Source organism: Haliaeetus albicilla, chromosome 4 (assembly GCF_947461875.1).
Source record: "Haliaeetus albicilla chromosome 4, bHalAlb1.1, whole genome shotgun sequence".
Taxonomy (NCBI): Eukaryota; Metazoa; Chordata; class Aves; order Accipitriformes; family Accipitridae; genus Haliaeetus; species Haliaeetus albicilla.
In genome coordinates, this window is record NC_091486.1 from 19,632,802 (window position 1) to 19,653,635 (window position 20,834).

Genomic DNA, 20,834 nt, shown 5'->3' on the forward strand with positions numbered 1-20,834 from the left:
TTGGGGATTTAATATCTAGGGTTGGTGTGTCCCTTCAGGTATGCTCTTGAATACACAATGGTTCTGAAGGATATAGGAAAAGAAGGTGTTTCAAGACCTCTTTTTAGACACAGTTTGTTCCAGGGACAGAAATACTGCCTGCTTGACTTCCACAAATATACAAAGCAAACATCTACGTTGAATGAGAATTTCAGTCTTGTTCCCTTTCCACTTCTGCTGCCATTTGCTGTGGAAAGTTTCTTCTGCATTTATATAAAGATGATGGGATTTGTTTTTCTTACAAACATGAGTTAAAATTCTAAAGCTGTTACAGGTGCTGATGTGGACCTGTTTTAAGAATACTGGCTCTATTAACTTTTTTTTTTTTTTACTGAAATATCTTCATTTTCCTTTGGCTCACTTATTGTTTCTAAAAAGAATGATTTCATTTATTTGTACATCCAACAACAAGTGAGACTCTGAGGTGTCACAGACATAGGGCTCAGAAGCTTTTTGGTCACTACCCTTCTGAATAGGGACCTGAAATTCTTAATGGTAAGATAACCATTAGAAAAATCGGTAATTGGAAGACGTTAGGCATGAGTACTACATTTTGAAAAGACAAGGTCTTAACATTCTCCAGGCATTTTCTGAGAATAATAGTGCTTTGATGAAACTTGGCTATTCATAGTAAATTAAACTGTAGTACCACATCTGTTAGTGCTGTGTGCCATGAAAATATGGTCTCATGTCAAGGCAAAGAATGCTACAAGGAACTCACTCCGAAGCTTTAGCTTTGTCAAACCATCTCAAAATGCAGGTTTTTGTGCAGTCTCAAGTTCTGTTCAACCTGCCTGCTGGTCAGATATAAGAGGCAATTGGTCAACACCACTCAATCAGAAGTTGTATTTTGCAGAGATAATCCTTATGTAGACATTTCTGTGGCATCGTTAGTTCAGCAGATCTAAGTTGCTTTAGTTCTCCAAGTTCAGCAGTTTAGCTTGTATAATTTTTTGGGCTCAAAGTAGAAGTGCGTGAGACTAAACAGTCCAACACTACCTAGTCAGACTGAGTGCTTTAAAATATTTTTAAAGTAATGCTTTTTAGAAGTGCCTGGATTCCAAGGGTCAGGCAGATATGAAAACCTTCTGTTGAGAAGAAGCAGCAGCTCTTTAACTCTCCATTTAAATCTTTCTCAAAATCAAACAGTGTTTGGATACTTTTAAAAACACATTATAGTCAATTATGGCTATTTAGTGTCCACTGAGTTCAGTAGATAGATTACCACTATATTCAGCAGAATGTTTTTTGGCTTTTTGTAACCGTTACTCACAGATTTTGAGAGAAAACTGGTCAAACTTTTTGAACCTTGCAGGACAAATTATGTGTATTTTTTAATTCAAGAACAAATCTAGAAATGGATTATAGAAGACTGTGAAATAGCTGGTCTGTTAAAGCAGCTTTGTGAGAACCTGTGTACTTCCTTTAACTACTTTAGTGTAAGCTGAGTTTTCATCCACTTAAGCTTACATGGCCTGTCCTTCAGAAAGTTACTCTATTTGGCTTTTCTTAGATGTAATCAGAACTGTTCTGTGTTTCCCTAATTGCAAACACATTTCTTTCTCCATGCAATATCCCTAAGTATGCAGCAACCATCTTCTTGCCAAAGCTTTCTGGCATTTTTATTCCAGTTACAATCCAAATCTACATTTTTCTGTGAGAAAAGCTGTAGGAAAGACTGTAAACAGGATAATTATGTAGCAATACAGTTTTAAATGCAAGTTTTACTTGCACATTATTTTGAATGTAGGGTTTTTTACTTCCTAATGAGTTGTGGAGATGCAATGCTATTGTTCCTGAAGCACATACATGTTTTCATTAATGTAAATTGCAAGAATTCTGTAAGAGATTTTAAACAGAAGGTATGAAGAAGATAAAAAGATGTGCAGAATGTCGCAGAAGTTACGCACAATCATTGCAATGGTCTAAAATCTCTAATCTGTGTCAATTTCATGTGGCCTCCTTTATCTCACCCTGTGGAATAGCTCTGGAAAAGAACCAACCAACCAAAAAGCCCATAAGGAATGTAGTCTAGTTTTCCGTGTCCTTTACAGATGCTAGAAGCACCTCATGTTAGAAGATTATTTTCAGAGTTTTGGAAAATATTCATATTTTCAAGAGGTGAGTTACATCAGAAATCAATCAATAACTGCCACCAATTTTTGATATTTGGAATTAAAACCTCCAGTGATATGCTAGAACAGAGGAAATTTTTTTGCCACAAATTTCCCGGGAGAGTTTTGTAGTCCTCAAGAAAGCTCAGATGGAAGTTAGTGGAAAAGTAGTTGGAGGCTTCCATGTTTTCCTCTTCTTTTGGAGTTATTAAAATATTGATTCATAGAAAGAGAAGAAATCTCGATCATTACATCAGCCATTGCTTATAGAATAAAACTGAGTGTTTTCATTCATGAATCATTTTAAACAACACTCATTTACCTATTAATTAGAGACATTGAATTGAGTGAGCTTCTCATTATCTGTTCCATTTGAAAGGAGAAAAATACAGTAAAACACACTTGACTGTGCATTGTTCAAAGTTGTAAACCAACTGCTTAAAAGTCTTAGCTCAAATTTTGAAATAATACTTTCAAAACATTTAGACTGTTTACTAAACTTCATATATCAAATGACACTCAATTTCAATGGCAAAATTTAAGAGATGATTATACCCTTTCCTGGTTCTCAATGAGGAACACCTGCAAAATAATTTTAGGTGAAAAATTGTGAACAAAGTAGTTCCTCCTTACAGCTCACAGAATGAAAATGTAGGTGTTTTTGAGCGAAATTCGTCATGTTCTCAGCTGTTCTAATGCCTGGCCAAGTCTCCTTGGATCTGTGATGCTACCCACTAATAAACATCCTCCTTTTGTTCAAGTGGGTAAACGGCCTTTGTTTTTGAAGTGAAATGATCTGAATTACATTCCATCCCAGGCATTAAGTGTCTGGAAGCTCTGGTGTATAACCTAATGATAAATACTACATTACTGGATAGCCCTCGTGTTAACTAATAACTGAATGACTCCTGAAAGATCAAATTAATACTCTCTTGTTTCCATTAAAGTATTTCCGAAGAACAATGATCAGTTAGTTTACTTTTCCCTGAACAAGCCATGATTATAGCCAAACTTATCTGTTTCTTCTGGCAAATTCAGTTTTGCATATAGATTAACAACTATTTGTATTTTGTCAGAGAAGCACTCACAGGGCTATCTCTCATGCTGCCCAGATTAACTGCTTATGCACACATTTACAGCTTTAAAATTAATTTAAGTACTTATGTATTCTTATTAAATTATGCAGTCATTGCCCATCAGTGAAATGAATTGTTCATATCAGCATTAGCAGAAAGTAGTATCATATCAGCAAATAGCAGAAAACTTGCTAATAAGTGACTATATTCATATACAATTTTAAACAGCATTCATTCGCCTTTCTTTTAATTATAGATGTTGACTAAGAGATCTTACATTTCTTTTTCTCTTCCACCTGAAGGAAGATAAATAGAATATTCTAACCTCCAAGAGAAAAAACTTAAAAATATTTATCTTCTTTCATCTTGACCCAAGACAGTAAATGTTGAAATACTGTAGGGAGAGATGTAGTTTTATGTACAAAACTATGTCGAAACAGGTCTGAAGCCACTAGCATCTCTCCAACTATACATGTATAAATGTCACAAGGATATTTTTCAAATGTTATTCAAATGTATTCTGTTCGTATACACTTGCCAACATACCCCAGAGAGGCAGACATGGGAATGAGGATTCGGCTCTATGGGCACAGCTGCTGGCCATAGATAGCCATGAGAACAGAATTTTAAAGATGAACCTAGAACACATCTATATCCTGATTCTGTTACACTAGACAAACTTTTCCTCACCACTTTTCTATAAACATGGATTCCTGTGTCAGAGATAACTGGCAGGCAACTGGAGGGAAAGAATCAAGTGGAAAGATAATCTGAATACAAAAGAAACCACCAAACAAATTCCTACACAAGTGAAATACAAAAATACGACCTATATTCAATTCAATGGACTTTACATGGCATTTCCAAAACAGAAACAGAAGCAGCTCTTTAAATGCCACAAAGTATATAAAACACAATAAAATGTTTCCCAATACTTAGTATAGTTATTTTGCATTTTAAATGCTGTAGCTAACATGCAAGCCTTGCAAAGCAGTTTACAGACCCTTTCCAAATCTCATGTCATCAATTAGGTATCTGCAAAACTGTTCTCTTAAATTGCGGGTGGCTAAATAGTAATTTGCAGAGAAGCCACTTAAGTAAGCTGAAGAATGGAAAAGACAACTGAAGAGATACTGATCTCCAGTTCTTTCATCTGTCTTCTAGTATCACAATAAGAAATATTAAAGGCAATCAGAAAAAAAGTATTCTAGGCATTACAAGAACTTATAGCTTAAGCTCAATGGTGAAAACAGCTATAGACCATAACAAGTTTCAGTGGTTAAGCTGAATGTATGGAATGTCCTATCAAAACAGATGAAGTTTTATAGATGTAGTTACTTTTTAAATGACAGAGAGAAGCAGCCATTTAAACCTCTTTCTTTAGATTCAGTATTTCCATTACAAATCAATTTTTTATACATTTTTAATACTTCAACATGTAACTTGGCAACATTGGTGCATAGATCTTTTTTCCAATTAGTATGCTCTGTAGTACAAAAACCTGTACAAAACAAAAGCATTTTGTAACAATATACAAATACTCTTAACACAATCCACTTAGTATGTCAGCCGTACTGAAAGAATTCATGTATTGAATGAACAACAGGGGTTGTTCTCAACTGAGGGTTAATTACACTCTGTATGATGCCTGAGGAACCTGAAGTATGAAAAGACAACAACATATTTAGAATTACTACAGACCTATTGAGTGTATAATTACATATTTTCAGTGAACACAGTGAGTTTCAGAGCTTATAAAGTTTTCAGTTTTCTCAGTGATACTGAGAGACCTTTGCATATTCAAGTTTAATGCAACCAGATGAATTAGAAGTACATAGAACGATTGCTTAATATTTGCCAATATTTGAACTTCTCCTACTAGAACATATTTAAACTGCTTTTAGTTTAGTCTGCTTTTCAGGTGTGGACTGATTTTTTTGGGTGTGGGTGCTTCAGGGAATGTCAAGTGTCTTCATAAGAATGATGCTTTTCTTGTTGTGCTTGATTCTTTTGTTTGTTAAGTTGTCTTTAAGGCAGTATTGGCAAGTGAATACATTCTTCAGCCGTGACCCAGAAAAGACTTATGAACACAGTTAGGTTTATGTACTGTGAGTGGCCTCATTGACTGGTGATTTAGTGCAATGTTTCACAGACTTTTTTTTACTTACGTCCCTTGAGAGGATGTAATAATACAAAACTGGCTTACCATAACTTTTGCTTTGAAACGAACAGAAGCAAAAATATATGCTCTTAAAACTCATGCAGATTGTATATTCTGAAGGTAAAGTAGTTAGAAATACTTATTATTAAAACAATTGAAGTAAGCACAAAATAACAAATAAATAATACATGCATCTTGTACTCTAGAAAATACAGTAGTTTGCCATCTGTAATTTATATTCACACACCCTGAGTGTAGATACACCCCCATTTCTAGGTTATCCTTTGAGGAAGGGATTATCATAATGTCTGGCTAAATCAAGACCTAGAGGATATAGCCCATATGATGCATAATGACAACTAAGTGGAATTTTGTGTTCATTTTCTATGGACCATATAAACCCCACAGGAAAAGCTTTCAGTAAGTATGTGGGAAAGCGTTAGTCCCTCTCCACTCAATTCTCTACATAAAAGCAGATTACTCAGAGTTTTATAGGAAAGGAGTGAATGCTGAAGCATTGTCTGAAATGGCATGAGGCACTGTATTTCACAATAACAGTCAATTTGATAACAGAAAATCCAACAGCCTGAGGTGATCGTGACAGTCATGTTACTGTGCCTTTAAGTCTACTGGAACTGGTTTGCTTCCGTCCTGGTAAAAATGATGACTCCATTGTCATACCTCTTACCTTTCTAACAAATGTCATTGTTAGCAGGCCGAGAAAATAACAACTCTTTACTGCAACACCTGCTTTCAAATGTCCTTGTTTGTTATGATTCTGAAACATTATTTTTGTGTTCACTCTTGTCTAGAGTGGAGGAATCTAGAAGGGTCAAAAGTCTTACCATCTGGCCTACCCTGGACAAGTCTCATTGTTGCATTTCCTGTACAAGATTCACTTAAGTTCTTAGAAAGCATTTGTGAGTGGCCTGAAAATAAGGGGGGTGTTATGCTAAGTCCATAAGAGACTTCGTTTCTACATTAATGAGTAAAGGAAGAGATTAAGGAGGCAAAAGCAAGTGCAGCAAAAAGAGGTGAGGTTCTATTACAACTGCAACACCGCTGCTGCAGTAATTTGACAGTATTCTGGAACTTACCAGATTCTTGCACTGTGTAAAGGATATGTTTGTCTTTGAAAAATACATCACCACATTTGCAGCATTTTTTTAAACAAGTCTTCCTGTCGTCTTTATTTCCTTTTATTCTCTGCTTTGAGATGTAATCAATTTAAATTGCAAATGGAATATTTTTACAATTTTTAAATAAAATGTATAAAATATTTGATTCTTCAAGGACCTGTGACAGAAGGAAAAAGAAAAAGTTTACATGCAAACTAATACAGGAATAAGAAACTAACTGAAAAAAATTCTCTGCATAGTCCATTGATTGTGAGGCTTCCATTCTAGGTGGAATTACTGTACTGTAGTTCCTTTTGTTATGAAAATAGGCCTACAGTATTAACAATGTCTGTAGGGCCTGCATCTAGCAGTTAGTGCTTGCTTTTTATTGAATTCTCTCTCTTCCACAATACTTCAAGAATTTCCTTAAAATAGGAGAAAACTGGAAGTTAGAGACTGTCAAGCTGCTAGAGCACTGCTGCCACCACCACAGAGGAAAGTAACTGGGGGAGCAATATCACAAAGAATGGTATATAATGAACAAATATGTGATTCAGTGAAGAGCAGATTATGTACGGCCTGAGGATGGTAGAGAATCAGACATTACATGGACCTAATTGATAAAGAATTTTCATAATGAAAGAAGCAGTGTTGTACCCTGTCTCACTCATCTTCTCCTTTCTTTCTTTTCCTTTATCTTATTCCTCTCTAATCTGCCATAAACATTATCATGTAAACACCAGTTAAAGGTAGGTGGAAGACGTGTAATGAATTAGCAGCATGATGCTAGTAAATAGCATAAGCAGACTTAATTTAAAGCTCACTGGACTTGCGAGTTCTTTACCGAGTGCAATGTCTGGTAAGGAGTATTTGATGCTAAATGATTCTTAGGAGCTATTATATGAAATATCATAAAAATCTGTCCCTCCTATTGGTGGATAGCAAGGGTGCAACTTTTTTGTCAGAATGGATTTAGGGTGGATTCTACAAATTTATTTCTTTATTTGGGGATTCAAAATGTTCTTATTTACCAAAAATCCAGAGTAAAAAAGAACAATGACTCTACTACTGACCAAAAGTACTGCATCTTTCACATGGGACAGAAAGCCACAGCTAAACACAGAAATAATAACAATTCACATTTGTTGACATTCCAGAGCTTGATGTATCGAAATATCATTGAGAACATTATAAGTTTCAATTTGACTATATGCTATTCCTCCTCTGACAGCAGGGACTCCATCAGTCCTATGGCACACTTCATAGCAAACGTATTTCCCAATACCTCACTTCATAGCAAACATATTTCCTAATACCTCATGCTATTGCAACGGTATAGAAAGAAATTACACAGACTTCCAAACTCTTTAATTTTAGAGATTTGGAGGTAGAGTAATAGAAATAGACTTCAACCCTCTAACTTTCAATGCAGATACAACCTCAAAAACTTAAAGATTCCTTTTCTGTTTGGCTGTCTTTCAGAGCACTTTGATGGGATTTTCTCTTTTGTTTCTACTTCCCAGTCAGCCACAGTACAAAATTCAAAACAATCATACTGAAAACTAGTTATTACTTATATAGACTGATGACAAATTCCTTCAATACAAATGGAATATTATTGCTATACATAATCAGATGTAGTTTAGTTTCTAACTTGACAGTAACAGATATGTAAAACAAATAATCCTGTAACTATATTAAATAATTCAAAGTTCTCAAAAATTTTTAAGATCTCAGGTTGGCCCTTGTTTCTTTTTTCTTAAATTTGTTCATTTTAATTTTGCCTTTATTTACAAAAAGCAAAAGAGTTAAAATTGTCATCTAGTACAATCCAATTTTCAGTAAAATCATGGGGTTTAACTGATTGAAAATCTTTAAAAGCTTTTAAAATACTTTAATGGACTCAAAATGGCTATCTTCAAGAAAATTTACATTTTAGTGAAGAAAATTATATCATTATTGTAAAGTCTTTAGCAAAGATCTGTAACAAACCCATAGGAGACCTTCCGCAATAAAAGTAATTACTCACATTATATTTTTTTACATACAAAAAAGTTATATACTATCTGCTTTCTGCTGACACGCACTTACAAAAATGATCCCACAGAAGTCACCGGGACTTATATATGAATTAGTAATCAACCATATTAATAAGGACTGTACAAATTCAGCTCGTAGAGTATAAAAGCAATAAGGAGATCAGGTTACATTATGAAAGATTTTTTGCTTTCAGTATTAGAGAATTGTAAGAGTGCTGCCGAATCAAAAAGATCAAGAACATTTTGAACTCTTAAGGAACAACTCCACTGAGTGAAAAAGAAAATTACAAATGCGATACAAATGTAAGGAAGTCAAATTTGTCAGATTATTAATGCAAAGAAGGTAGAGTAAGTTGTCTCAGTAGAATTGTTTTTATTTTGAAGAAAAACATATAACTTTCCCTTTTAAAATGGCAGACCTGATCTATCTGCTGAATAAAATCTACAATCTCAACATGGCAGTGCTATTTACTAGATTTTTCAAGGAGAATTCTAATATGTACAGAAAGAACGCATCATTATTCAAGTTGACATGAACCCCCCAGATATCCTTTTTAATTAACCAGATAAAGCACTATAGGAGCAATTTCATGCTGATGCCATAGCTCCACCTGAGCTTCTCAGTGATCTGATGCGACAACTGACTTACTAATGTTACCTCACATCCACATTGAAAAGTATACTGTAAAAAGTCAGCTTCCATAATCCCTTAAATGGAGACAACACAAAGTTTTGAAAATTTTGTTGAAAAATCAAAAAATCAAGTTTTCGATAATAAGAAAAAAAATATAACATGGTAAACTAAAATACTTGGAAGTAGCTTACGTATACTTCTGAAGGAGATGGATCAGGACTTGGGGAAGAAATTCCCAGTAGAGCTTCTCTAAGGCTTTAAAACTGGAAACTAAACCTCAGTCTCAGTATTGCCCTCTGTGCTGACTTTAATATACTTGATAAGGTATTGTTGAGCCCAAGAGCACAAGTGAACCATGTAGCATTATAACAACTGCCTTCATTCTCCAGAGGCCTACAAAGTGTATGGCCATCCTTTCTCCTCCCTCCCTTCCTTTCTCTACATTTACAGAAGAGCCGTTAGGAATGGTGAAGACATGAAACACCTTCATTGTCAACAATGTGAGAATGACATGTCTCCAGTAGAAGATATCATTAAATAAATGCCATTATATATTAATACTACCAGGACTGGAATGAACAGTGGCTGGTTCAAACTGAAACTTAAGCAAGACCTAAGTGAAGCTGTGAGATTAAACAAGAGGCTGTCCTTTTCTTTTCCTGAAGGAACTCCATCGTCAAATAAGCTTTGTGGGTCAGGGCAACACAGTGGATCAGGTTTGCTAAATGCCAAATATTTAGGTTTGAAAAAGGGGTTGAAGGGTGAAAGAATGTCTTCTCTTGTCTGCGGGTTGCCAAGAAATAATCCTTTTTCTCAGAGGAGTCACCTCACAATGACTCATGCAATACGTTCAGAGCAGGCTAATGATAGCTGGTAATTAAAAGAGAAGAAATACAAAATCTCCACCTTCTATAAAATAAGTCAGCAGCTTATGACCTTACCAGGACACTTGAGAAAACAATACGTGTATTATTTCATACCTTTCACTGGCTTCCAGTTCACATTAAGTGCCGGTTCAAGGCCATGAACCTACTCCTTAGTATATTCACCTGTTTGATGCCTGCATTACTGACAGACTCATGCTCTATTTATGATCCAGCAAGACAACCATATTCCACTGGCACAACACATACTGATTACAATTTATGGCCTGAAAATTTTGAGACGTAGTTCAGAGACATATTTGCTGGTTTACTTTCTTTCTCTATTATTAACAAAAAAACCCCAAACCATCAATAAATAAAACCAGACAAGCCAAGGGGTGGTGAAGAGTCTGCTAACATCATCTCAACAACATTCTTGATTACTTAGTAAACACTTTTCTATTATAGCATGCAATCCTTCAGAAACAAGTCTGGCCAAGTAACCTGACTATATATGAATTTACACAAATAAGACTCAGGTTGAAAAACAGAATATGAATGAACCACAATTTTAGAACCATTTTTGTCTTTAACATATAGGTATTTTCCTCTGAGCACACAGCTGCTTCTCTTATAAAGCAAACTCTCTGGACAGTGGCATATCAGCAGTGAGGAAAAGCACTTACTGTTTCTTAAGCAACCATGTAAATAGGATATAGCCTTTAGAAACAATTTAGGAACAAATTAACTCTGATTCCACTGTAGTATCCAAGGTATGTTTAGTCCACAATAACAGAAAAATTATTAGGAAGTCGTTCAGTCAATTTTCCTTCAGAATTACTCTTTACAGCATGCTGAAGGAATTTTGTTACTTATTTTCATTTTATTTGTTTGTCCTAACAGTGTGGCTCCAATCATTATTTTTATTCAGAAACTATTTTACTAATTGTCAGATTCTCCCTGGTGCTCAGCCCAGCATTACTACTCTGAATCTACATCAGGGTGAACCTCAAAATGTTGGCTTAAGGTAAACTAAGAGTCAGGAACTTATCCAAACATACTTGTGCAAAGCTTCTGTGGAGTTAGAAACAACCCATAGTCACTTGAAACTTACAGCCTTTCACATGAGCTTTCAGGAATTGCCAAGATTTCATGCACAGACATTGATGATTTTTTGTTTCAGCCGAAGCTAGGAAATGCACAGGAACACAAATTTTAACACAGATTGGTTACAGTCTTCCTAAACTTGGATTTATATTTATTTCAAGCTGCAGTTTCCATATTTAGCCCGAATTTTGATTGGAATTATGTAAATGTAAGCTCACCAGAGACAACTGAGACAAGGAAGACTACAAAAGGTTGCCATTCCCATTTGCAGACTCTTCCCCTCCTAATTTGCTGTTTTCTGGAACCAGTAACCAAAATCTGACCAACAGGCTGAGTACCAGCGGCTAGGTAGGTTGTGCACCACTGCCATCTTCGGTACAAAGGAGGAATCGCTTATATGGCGGTCATTCGAATGAAACGTTGCAATAACTCATTTAAATATAATCAGATGGTTGAAATTTGACAGCAGAATGGAACAGATTTTTCCACTGTTTGCAGTGCTACAGAAATCAATAGACACAGCTTTTCTGTGCTGTATGCATATTTAAAAAAAATATTTGGAGATTGAAAATCCATGCACAATAAATAGGAAAATTAAAATATCTCATATTACATTGCCAAATGATGGGGTAATAGACACAAACATATTGTTCTGTAAAAAACTGCTTTAAGAAGAAAAAGTATGAATTGATTCATTTAGTCAAACACTGCTTGAACAGATGGTGTGATTAACAACTAGTATGTTAGCCATCTCAGGAGCTTACAGAAAAAGTAAACAAATGCCTTTAAAACATATCACTTTATTCCCCAAAAGGTATTTCCATTCATTTATTAGGAAAATGTGAAAATCTATATATTTATGATAGAGCTATGAATGTTTGGAGTATAGTAATCAGACATGGCTGGCAGTTAAAATGATTAAGTTTTGCTCTTAAACGCAGCCTTGAAATCTTGCAAGTTTTGGTTTCCATCTGACCAGCTGAACTTTCACACTGGTTACAATGCACCAATATCTGGGGAAAAAAAGTGGAGGAATATTAATCATTCAGGCCTTAATGAGTGGTCTAGTACAAATCAGTAAGTATTGTATGAGAAGTTGTTCAAAATAGTCCTGGTTTTCATGTAAGGAATATGTTGCGTCATTCTAACAGGGTAAAAGCCTTAAAGACAGCCTGGAGAGCGAGGTTACACATGCACAGAAAATGCCAAAGTTTTTTTTCACCACCAGCAGGAGGCGGAACCAGAAAAAGGTGTTGGCTTACGCTGTCCTTCAACAATTCTCAGGTATTCATGACAGTCAGTATAAATGAGAACAAGCCTTTTGCTCACTCAAATGGACAGGACTGGAAGAGCCCTCCTACACTGTGTTTGTTAGAAGTGTCTTGGACAGTTGGTATATATGAGCTTTGTCCTTGGGTCAGTTTTCAGTGAGGACATTTTGAAATAGAATAAGAAAAAAAAAAAAAAATTATACTAGCAGCATAGCCGCACTGGGGAATGATACTAACAGCACTGAACAGGAGAATAGAAACAGAACCAGAATTAGTTTCCATTACCATCTAGAAAATGCATCATATGCATTGTTATTATATTCCACAGCAAAGCAGGAGTCAGGTCAGATCCAAAGGCCACGTGACCTTGTCAAAGTGTTGTCAAGTCCAAGCTATGCACTGCCCAGTAGCTCAAACTCAGAGCTGTGCTAGTACCATCACTCTGGTTTCTATAGAGCCTGAAGAACTTGTTATTGGTGCTTGCATTTGGGCTCAATCTACCATAAACAAGTTCAACATAAAACCATGTACAAAATATTTGAGGAGAAAATTTAAATGTCATCCATGAAATTAATCTTAGAGCAACATATCTTTCCTTCAAGAATGAAGATTGGGTCATCCGTGGCTCAGAAAGGAAGTTGGTCACATTCTTCTGATGTCTCATTGGTTCATCAATTTGGTTATATTATTTAGTCACCCAGATAGAAAAAGGGAATGTCAGTGTAATTAATATACTAAGTTACTGCCAGTCAGTTCAGTTTATATAAATGTGTCAAAATTAGGGCCCATAAAGAATGATTCTGTTAACAGAAAAAGAACAAACAATTCTGAAGTAGTTACTAAAAATATATTTGCTTGGTTCTAATGTAGCTGGCATGTGAGAAGGAATCATATTATCAAAAACATTTGGAAGACCAGTGTCTGGTAATATTGCCTAATTCTGGCAATACATAGCTTATTTCAACATGTTCTCTGCTGAAAAATGAGTGAATTCATTTAAGGTTTCCTTGCCCTCTCTCATGGTCTTTTCTTAACGTTTGCATCAGCCAGAAGATCTGTTTCAGAAACAAAAAGTTTGAAGAAATCTTTGTTGTTATTCAACCATAACTGAAAGTTTTTCAGAGAAGACAAAAAATACAGATCAGTGCATTGGGTTGAATTGTCATTGGTTTTATTTTCACAGATCAGCTGTAGAACAGCAATGTGTTTTATGCAGAAAACACAGTAGTGACAGGAATGATGATTCTGAGCATGTGTAAAATGAGAGCCATAACCCCCAGAGCGAAGTTCTAACTTAATAATGGATGATCATTTACTGATAAAATTGCCCCACTAGGTTCACATCTTTCAAGCTGTCCTTTCTCTTGATGCCTATAAATAGATCAACACTAGTGGATTGACAACTACCTCACTTAGTAATATTGTCTTATTATTTCTGTGGTTTTCCCTTTTTTTCCTTTCTCTCTGCTGATTTGAACTTTTAGCTTTGGGGTGCAGGGACTACTTCTTGATACATGCTGATATGGCACAAAACCAGAGAGAATGTTTGTGTAACTCTGAGACTCTCAGGCACTTCTTCTATAAATTCATGTCTTAAAATATGCAGATCTAGAATTGTACCCAAAATGTGGGTAGCACAGATGGTGATATCACATAGTAAGTCTAAAAACAATATACAGGGGAGCTAGAGATGAAAAGCATTATCTGGATTCTGATCAGAACAGGCAGAAGACAGTCATTGTGAAGTGGTATTAAAGTTTCTCACACTTTATACAGCTAATATTTTTTTGGTTTTCCACTGCTGCATCTTTACTTGGTAGAATGGGATTTTTACTCCTGTGTGATACAAAAGTGCTTGCCTAAATCTCTGAGTGCCCTTGGTAGTCTTAAGAATACACTATTAAATAACTGACACATCAAATGTGAAGCCCCACACAATAGTTTACCTTTACTGCTCCACATTGCACATCAGTGATGTGCAAAGATGAAGGAATAAAAACCCAAACATTTTCAATACATAGGCAAGCAAATGCACATGGTTATAGCTCAAGCAGCATGTGAAGAAGTCAGTCAGAGATGCAAAATTCCCTACCAGCCCTCAACTCCATTAAGAAAATTTCCAGTTAGGATGTTTTCAGTGTATTACAACTGCAATAGCTCAAGTAAGGAGATGCAAATAATTTGCAGCAAATAATTTGCAGCTTTACATGTTAAAATATGAAATGCTGATAACTTGGTACAGGTGTAATACTCTGGTTCACAGGGCCAAAATTTATTAATTTTCACTCTAAGGTAGTGTCCAAACCTCATTTATGTATCAGGACCCTACTTTAAAATGAATCATGTAAACTGACACTAAATTTATTCTTCCTAGAGTATATCAGTTCCAAAGTGAAAATATCGTGATCTTGTGTGTTTGGGCACTACCATAACCTTCTGAGGGTTTAAAAAGTGGGGAAAAGCTGAGATTCATAAACTTCCACATACTTACTACTAAGGAAATCCAGCAGGCAGTTCATATGCTCTTTTGTAAGATATCTGCCAGATATTGGAAGAAAAGAAAGAAGGAAAGTTATAGAGATGGGAAATTATAATATCATTCACTGGCACTATAAAGAATCAAACTTCACCCTTGCTAGCCAGATCTTCCTGGGGTTTCTTTTTAATCATTGGAAAATTAAAAACCTCCCTTAGAAGTGAAGGTCTTTCTCTGATTCTGGAGGAGCATGTCTCTCTTCACTGTCTATATAGCAAAGCCAACGGGATTAGTCTAGCAAGGGCTCCACATTTTGGTCCACACTTTACCATTGAAATGTTTGCTTCTTCTAGCACTTTTCTATCCTCCTTTGTCAAAAAAACTTTTCCAGTTTTCCTTGTTGTGGCACTTTGGAAGCATAACTTTGTCCCCCTGTCTCAGCTTCCTTCATTTGGCAAAACAGGAAATAAAATTTTCATTTCTAAGAGCTGAATTTGTGTTCTGCAAAGTAAGTACAATGCAGATTTCAAGTATGTTTATGCAGTAGTTCTCAGCTCCTCTCTGACCAGGACTTTTTCTGATTTCTTACTATGATCTGAAACTCATACCTTGCTTGCAACAACCAACTAACACTCAGACTGGCAATCTTAGCACAGGTAGGTCTGCCAAATGGTCATGGAACCTCACCTCCCTCCTTGAGATAAATGTTCTCTCCGTGAGAATTCTAAACCTCTGAATCTGAAGTGCACTTACAGCTTCCTACTCCTACCTGCATTCCAGGCTTATAACAAAGTGTTCTGTTGAATTGGGCAAATTCACTTCAAAATCTGAAGTGTCATTTCATGAGTATGTGCTGCTGACAGAAAAGTTGAGCCATAAGCAACAATCTTTAGTATAATATTATATTAAAGCGACTTAAAAAAGGAGAAAGTTTCAAAAATTATCTTGTTTGCTCGATGACTGTAGTTTTTCTGCTTATTTTGACAATGAGCTAAATTTCATCTTTCTTTCCCCTTCCCTAGAAAAATGTACTTTATCTAAACAAACATAAATTACTTTAAAATGAATGAAATAAAATAAAATCAACAACCTCACTTTAAAATGCAGTTCTTGAAAAAGCCTGGAGTCAGAACAACACTACTGCTAAAATTAAGAGACCTCTTTGTTCCAGCTTTCTGTATCCCTGTAGTTCACCACCACTCTCATGTGCAAGACCTTTTCATGCTTGTATTTACACAGGAGAGGCAGCACTCACTAAACAGTTTCTGCAAGCCTAAACCTTGCCTGAGAAGCTGCGCAGCACATGAAACTTCTGGGCCAATTTGTGAGTGACAAGGGACCCCATGTTACTAATCCAACACATCAGTTATCGGCTGCCCCCTAGTGCAGATTTCTACGCTACACTCCCAATCTTCAAACCCTAATTCATCTTTCACACCTACTGCGTATCCTCTAAACTAAACTGAGAATAAAGCACGTTTGCTTGCTGGGAGCGAATTATCCCAAATTCCCTTTGTCTTGCTTCATTCTAGCAAAAAAGTTCAATGCATATGTATGTATGAAATGCAAGAGCTGAGCAATCTCCCATTAACACAGGTATTTCTCTCCTCCCTTTCTGCTTCCCTTCATAAATCCAAAAGCCACTTAAAATTTAAAGCCAGTTTGTTTTCCCCCAACACAAAACAAAAAAGCAAAACACCAATTGCCGTATCATTTTAAAAAATCAAACCATTCTGTATTATCCTTCTGAGCATACCGCAATCATGCTGGTTCCTTAGTTCAGGAGTCAGCTCCTATCTGCAAAGGAAAATCTGATCCCTGATCTCCACTGTTAAGTTTAAACCCTCTTCCAAAGAGCTGCTATTGTAAATAGACACCTGCAGACAAGTGTGTAAGCTTGAGGTCAAATTAGATCCAGTTCTAACTTAGTGCAGGAAGTTTGTCATGCAGTTTAAGTACACTAGATCACAGACAGATGTTTATCAAATTCCACAGGAATTAATTATAGCCAAACATTGTAGCCAGCTTTACCTCATCTTCTTTGTCTCTACTTTGTGACTGAATCTGGATGAGTGATACTGCTATAGCATGTGTGTTTGGCATCACAGTCAAGTCGATCTACCGTTCTTTCGGACTTCTGAGATGACAAAAATACAGCAAAGCTGTAGGTATGTATTCAAGAGCAGTTACAATTGCAAAATCTGCTCACATGAAATTCAGGATCACAGATAACTTTCCATCGGCTAGAAGCCATACTAGAGTTCAGTGACTCCCACACAACAGAGCACAGCAGATCAAACTCCTGCTCTGGAAGCAAAAGCAGTATGTCTGCATCATCATGGCACTGAGCTGGAGCCAGGGCTTACTACTGGGAGTCAAAGATTTTACTGAAGTGCAAAATCATGCCAACGCAGCTGGTCAGTTTGTAGGCAGGTCAGCACCAGTTCAGGGCTATCTGCACTGCATTTAATTGCATAGCGCAGACATTCCCTGAGGAATCTCCCTTCCCTTTATTTTAAGTCCTTTAAATTTACATCTTTGAACATAGCAAGATCATACAGACACTTACTGGCATCCACTTAACCATCCAATGTGAAGAACTGCCCTGTCCGACAATGCAGTCACCAGATATGAAATTCATATAATAAGACTAAATGAAATTTTTCTTAAAGGGAAAGCAATTTTAAGGAAACTTGGATTAGCTATCTGTACTGTAGACCTGTAATTACTGAAGAAATAATGGAGAAACTGACAGTGGTTTCACTGTTACTTCTCCAATGATCAATAAACTAGATTGCTCAATGGCAAAAATGACTATACAGCAAGATTGCTACTTTACAAGAAATGCTATGCCACCATCATGACTGACTAAATGCTACTTAAACACAGCTAAAATAACAGATACCTTTCATGACGACATGGAGCACATAAATTCTCAGATACCAAAAAAGAGCATAATTATTATCCTGGTGGCATCAAAGCTTGCTTTGAGGAAGACTGTCAAGGCTGCTGGTATTGTTGAAAAATACAGTATGACAAGTGCAAAAACAGTGACCCATTCTTCCTAAATAAATATACTTAATATGATCACAGGCCTTCAGATTCCAAGTAAAACCAAAATTCCCTAGACATATTCCCATTCTAAAAATTGGCAGTGATTGATTACACCACTTCCAGGGTAACATCAGCATCACTCTATGGGAAGAGGATTCAAATGTCAAATTAACCGATCTGTGGAAAGTCTGACATCCACATCAAACTAAGCAAAAGCTTTGGAATAAGCTACATTTCAACAATTTTAAAGTTAATACTGTAAAATTGTTGCTGTAAAACCAGCATTTTGAAAATCAGTGGAAAGCCAGCTGGATACCACTACTGCGACTTCCTGTGATGTAAAAGCTGACTGGAAGTCTGTGCAACTTTGTACACCCTGAACACCTTTGAAGCAGAATGGAAGCACTTCAGTGACACTGTCTACACCACTTTGAATACCCTGGACGTCTTTGAACACATTGGACTTAACACTCTGGAAACATCAAAACTAAAGCAATGAAAATGTAAGAGAAACAAAGAAATGAGAAACACTGTCTAGACACTTAACTTGGATGATGCAAGGTGCCTTAGCAGAATCTGGCAGAGCAGGACCTTGTGCAAGTAAAGACCATGGCTCCACATCAAATGGCAGCAGAGAATTTGCAGAATGGTGCTGCAGCTGCTGCAGGGAATGTCAAAGCTCTTCTGAGAGCAGGATCCTCCCCAGTATGTTCTCTACCACTGTATGGCTGGGATCTTCATAAAGATTTTGTTTTCTCATCCTACTCTCCAGATACCACATGACTGATTTCAAAAAAGCATTTTAGTTCTCCTGTCTTATCAACTGGAAGAGAAGGAAGAAGACATTCAGTTTTGGCAGTTTTCCATACTTGCCATTCCCTCACATGGTAGCAGCCAAAAGTGTTGCAATGGAATAATCTGCATCTATGTATTAACCAGGGGTGGAATTCATTCCTTAAAAGAGGCTCACACAGGTTGTTTTCAAGCCATGAACACTGTTTTTAAGTACCTTAATCTAGGTAGAATTACAGTTTAAATACCTTCTACCAACATTGATAGCATTGACTGTAACTGACAATCCTTCCTATCTCTAAATCTCTGTAGACATCACATTATAATGCTTCACTCTTGCCAACGTTTGCTCTTGCTACATTTTTTTCAAGCTAGCAATCATCACACTCTGTTGGGATGAGAACCAAGGATATTTGATTTATTCAATAATTCATAAAGAAAAAACTTCTCATCCAAAGCAAACTTTAGGTTTTCTATATTTACCCCTTAATCTCTCACTTACACTGGCAGGAAATAGGTATATTTTTGCCATCAGAAAACAGCAATGTCAAAGCAGAGCTCAGATGATACAGTTGGTGCCTTTACAATTGCTTTTATACTGCTGTTTTAAAAGTTGGCTGAACCATTGTTTGTATCATTGCTTTGATGCATGGAATGATCAAGACCTTGCTTTTATAGCCAAGGAATATACCCCACAGAAGCACATTGTTGTATTAGAACTGTGTCAATTTGCTCCCTTCCAGGGATGCCCAGGCAGATTAAACTCTTCCATGGTATTTTACTATGGGCATGTTACAAAGAGCAGACCATTTTTGTTGTGCACTGCAGCTCGTTAGGCACTTCAGAGATCTAAAAATATTTTTTTTACAGCAGCTGTTATATTTTACATATTTTTTAAAAGAATTGTGTGTGTAAGTAACATAGTCAAATGAAAAACATATGTCCACAGTTAATAGTATACAAAAAGAGCACTATGTATATCACCGAGAAATGAATAACATAAGCTTTGGTTATTGGCTTAAATGAGTACTTTACAATCATATTCCCCCATAAAAGGTGTGAACTCTGAGGGAGGGGGGGGAGTACTGCTGGGAATGGTGCCCTCTCTCATCTTAAAATGTGTGAGAATCCAAACAGATTATTTATATGCAGCTTCTTGTATTGATTACATTATGCTACATACTGTGCGATTCAATAGGACTCCTAAAAATATATTTTATAAGAGCTTATGGTTTGTAATGGTAGAATAGCAAAAAGTTCAGCTCTCACCATAATCTGAAGGCTCAGGATTTACACTCTAATTCTTGACAACTCAGAAGGAAGGGTTTGCAGCACACACAAGTGCACATGTACTTGGGGTTCTGCCCTGAAGGTCCTTTGCAAACCAAGACAAAATGCTGCCAAGATTTAAGTCTCTGATCTCCCAGAGCCTGCAACTTTGCAAAACGGGAATTCAAATGATGCATAGAATGGACATGACTGAGGAAAAGAAAGCACTTTATTCTGGTTCTCTGTGCCACATTAAGGATTTGTGGAACCAACACTGGCATCATGGGATGGCAAATACTGGGTCCATTAGCTATACAGAAAGGCCGCTCCACCTACCTCCACTGGTAGGGGGGAGGATCTCATCGTTTCTTCAGTGAAAGACAGAAGAATCACTAGAGGGCTCCCAAACTATTTAAAGGGACATTCTCCTTCCCGTAATGTGCATAGGATAACACGAGTTAAAGAAAAGACTTCAAGGATTCTCTTTTTACTTCTCTCGTTGGCTCAAATATTCCGTCTTTGTGTTCAAATTCACTCTTTCTGGAGGAGAGGCTGCAAAAATCACTTTTAGGGTGATATAAAGTAGGAGGGGGGAAGCTTTCGGATAGATTTAACAACTGGGGGATTGGCACTGCTGTCATTGGTTGAGCAGAGAGACAGGAATGAGAAATGTGACAAGGACTCAAAGTTGGAAATGTAGCTGAAGGCTGAATTTATACAGCTTGCAAAGAAAGGACAACAGCCTGTGGGATGGGACCACCATAATTTGGTAAACTGTCCTATTTCTAACCCACTTTCCACCCACTAAATTCAAGCACCTT

At 36.5% G+C, this 20,834-nt stretch overlaps 1 long non-coding RNA gene across 1 annotated transcript in view; it reads left to right on the forward strand.

Moving 5' to 3' along the window:
• The window catches only part of LOC138684980 (uncharacterized), a 66,862-nt gene that overhangs the window by 1,728 nt on the left and 44,300 nt on the right, over nucleotides 1-20,834 (forward strand). The window lies entirely within an intron of this gene.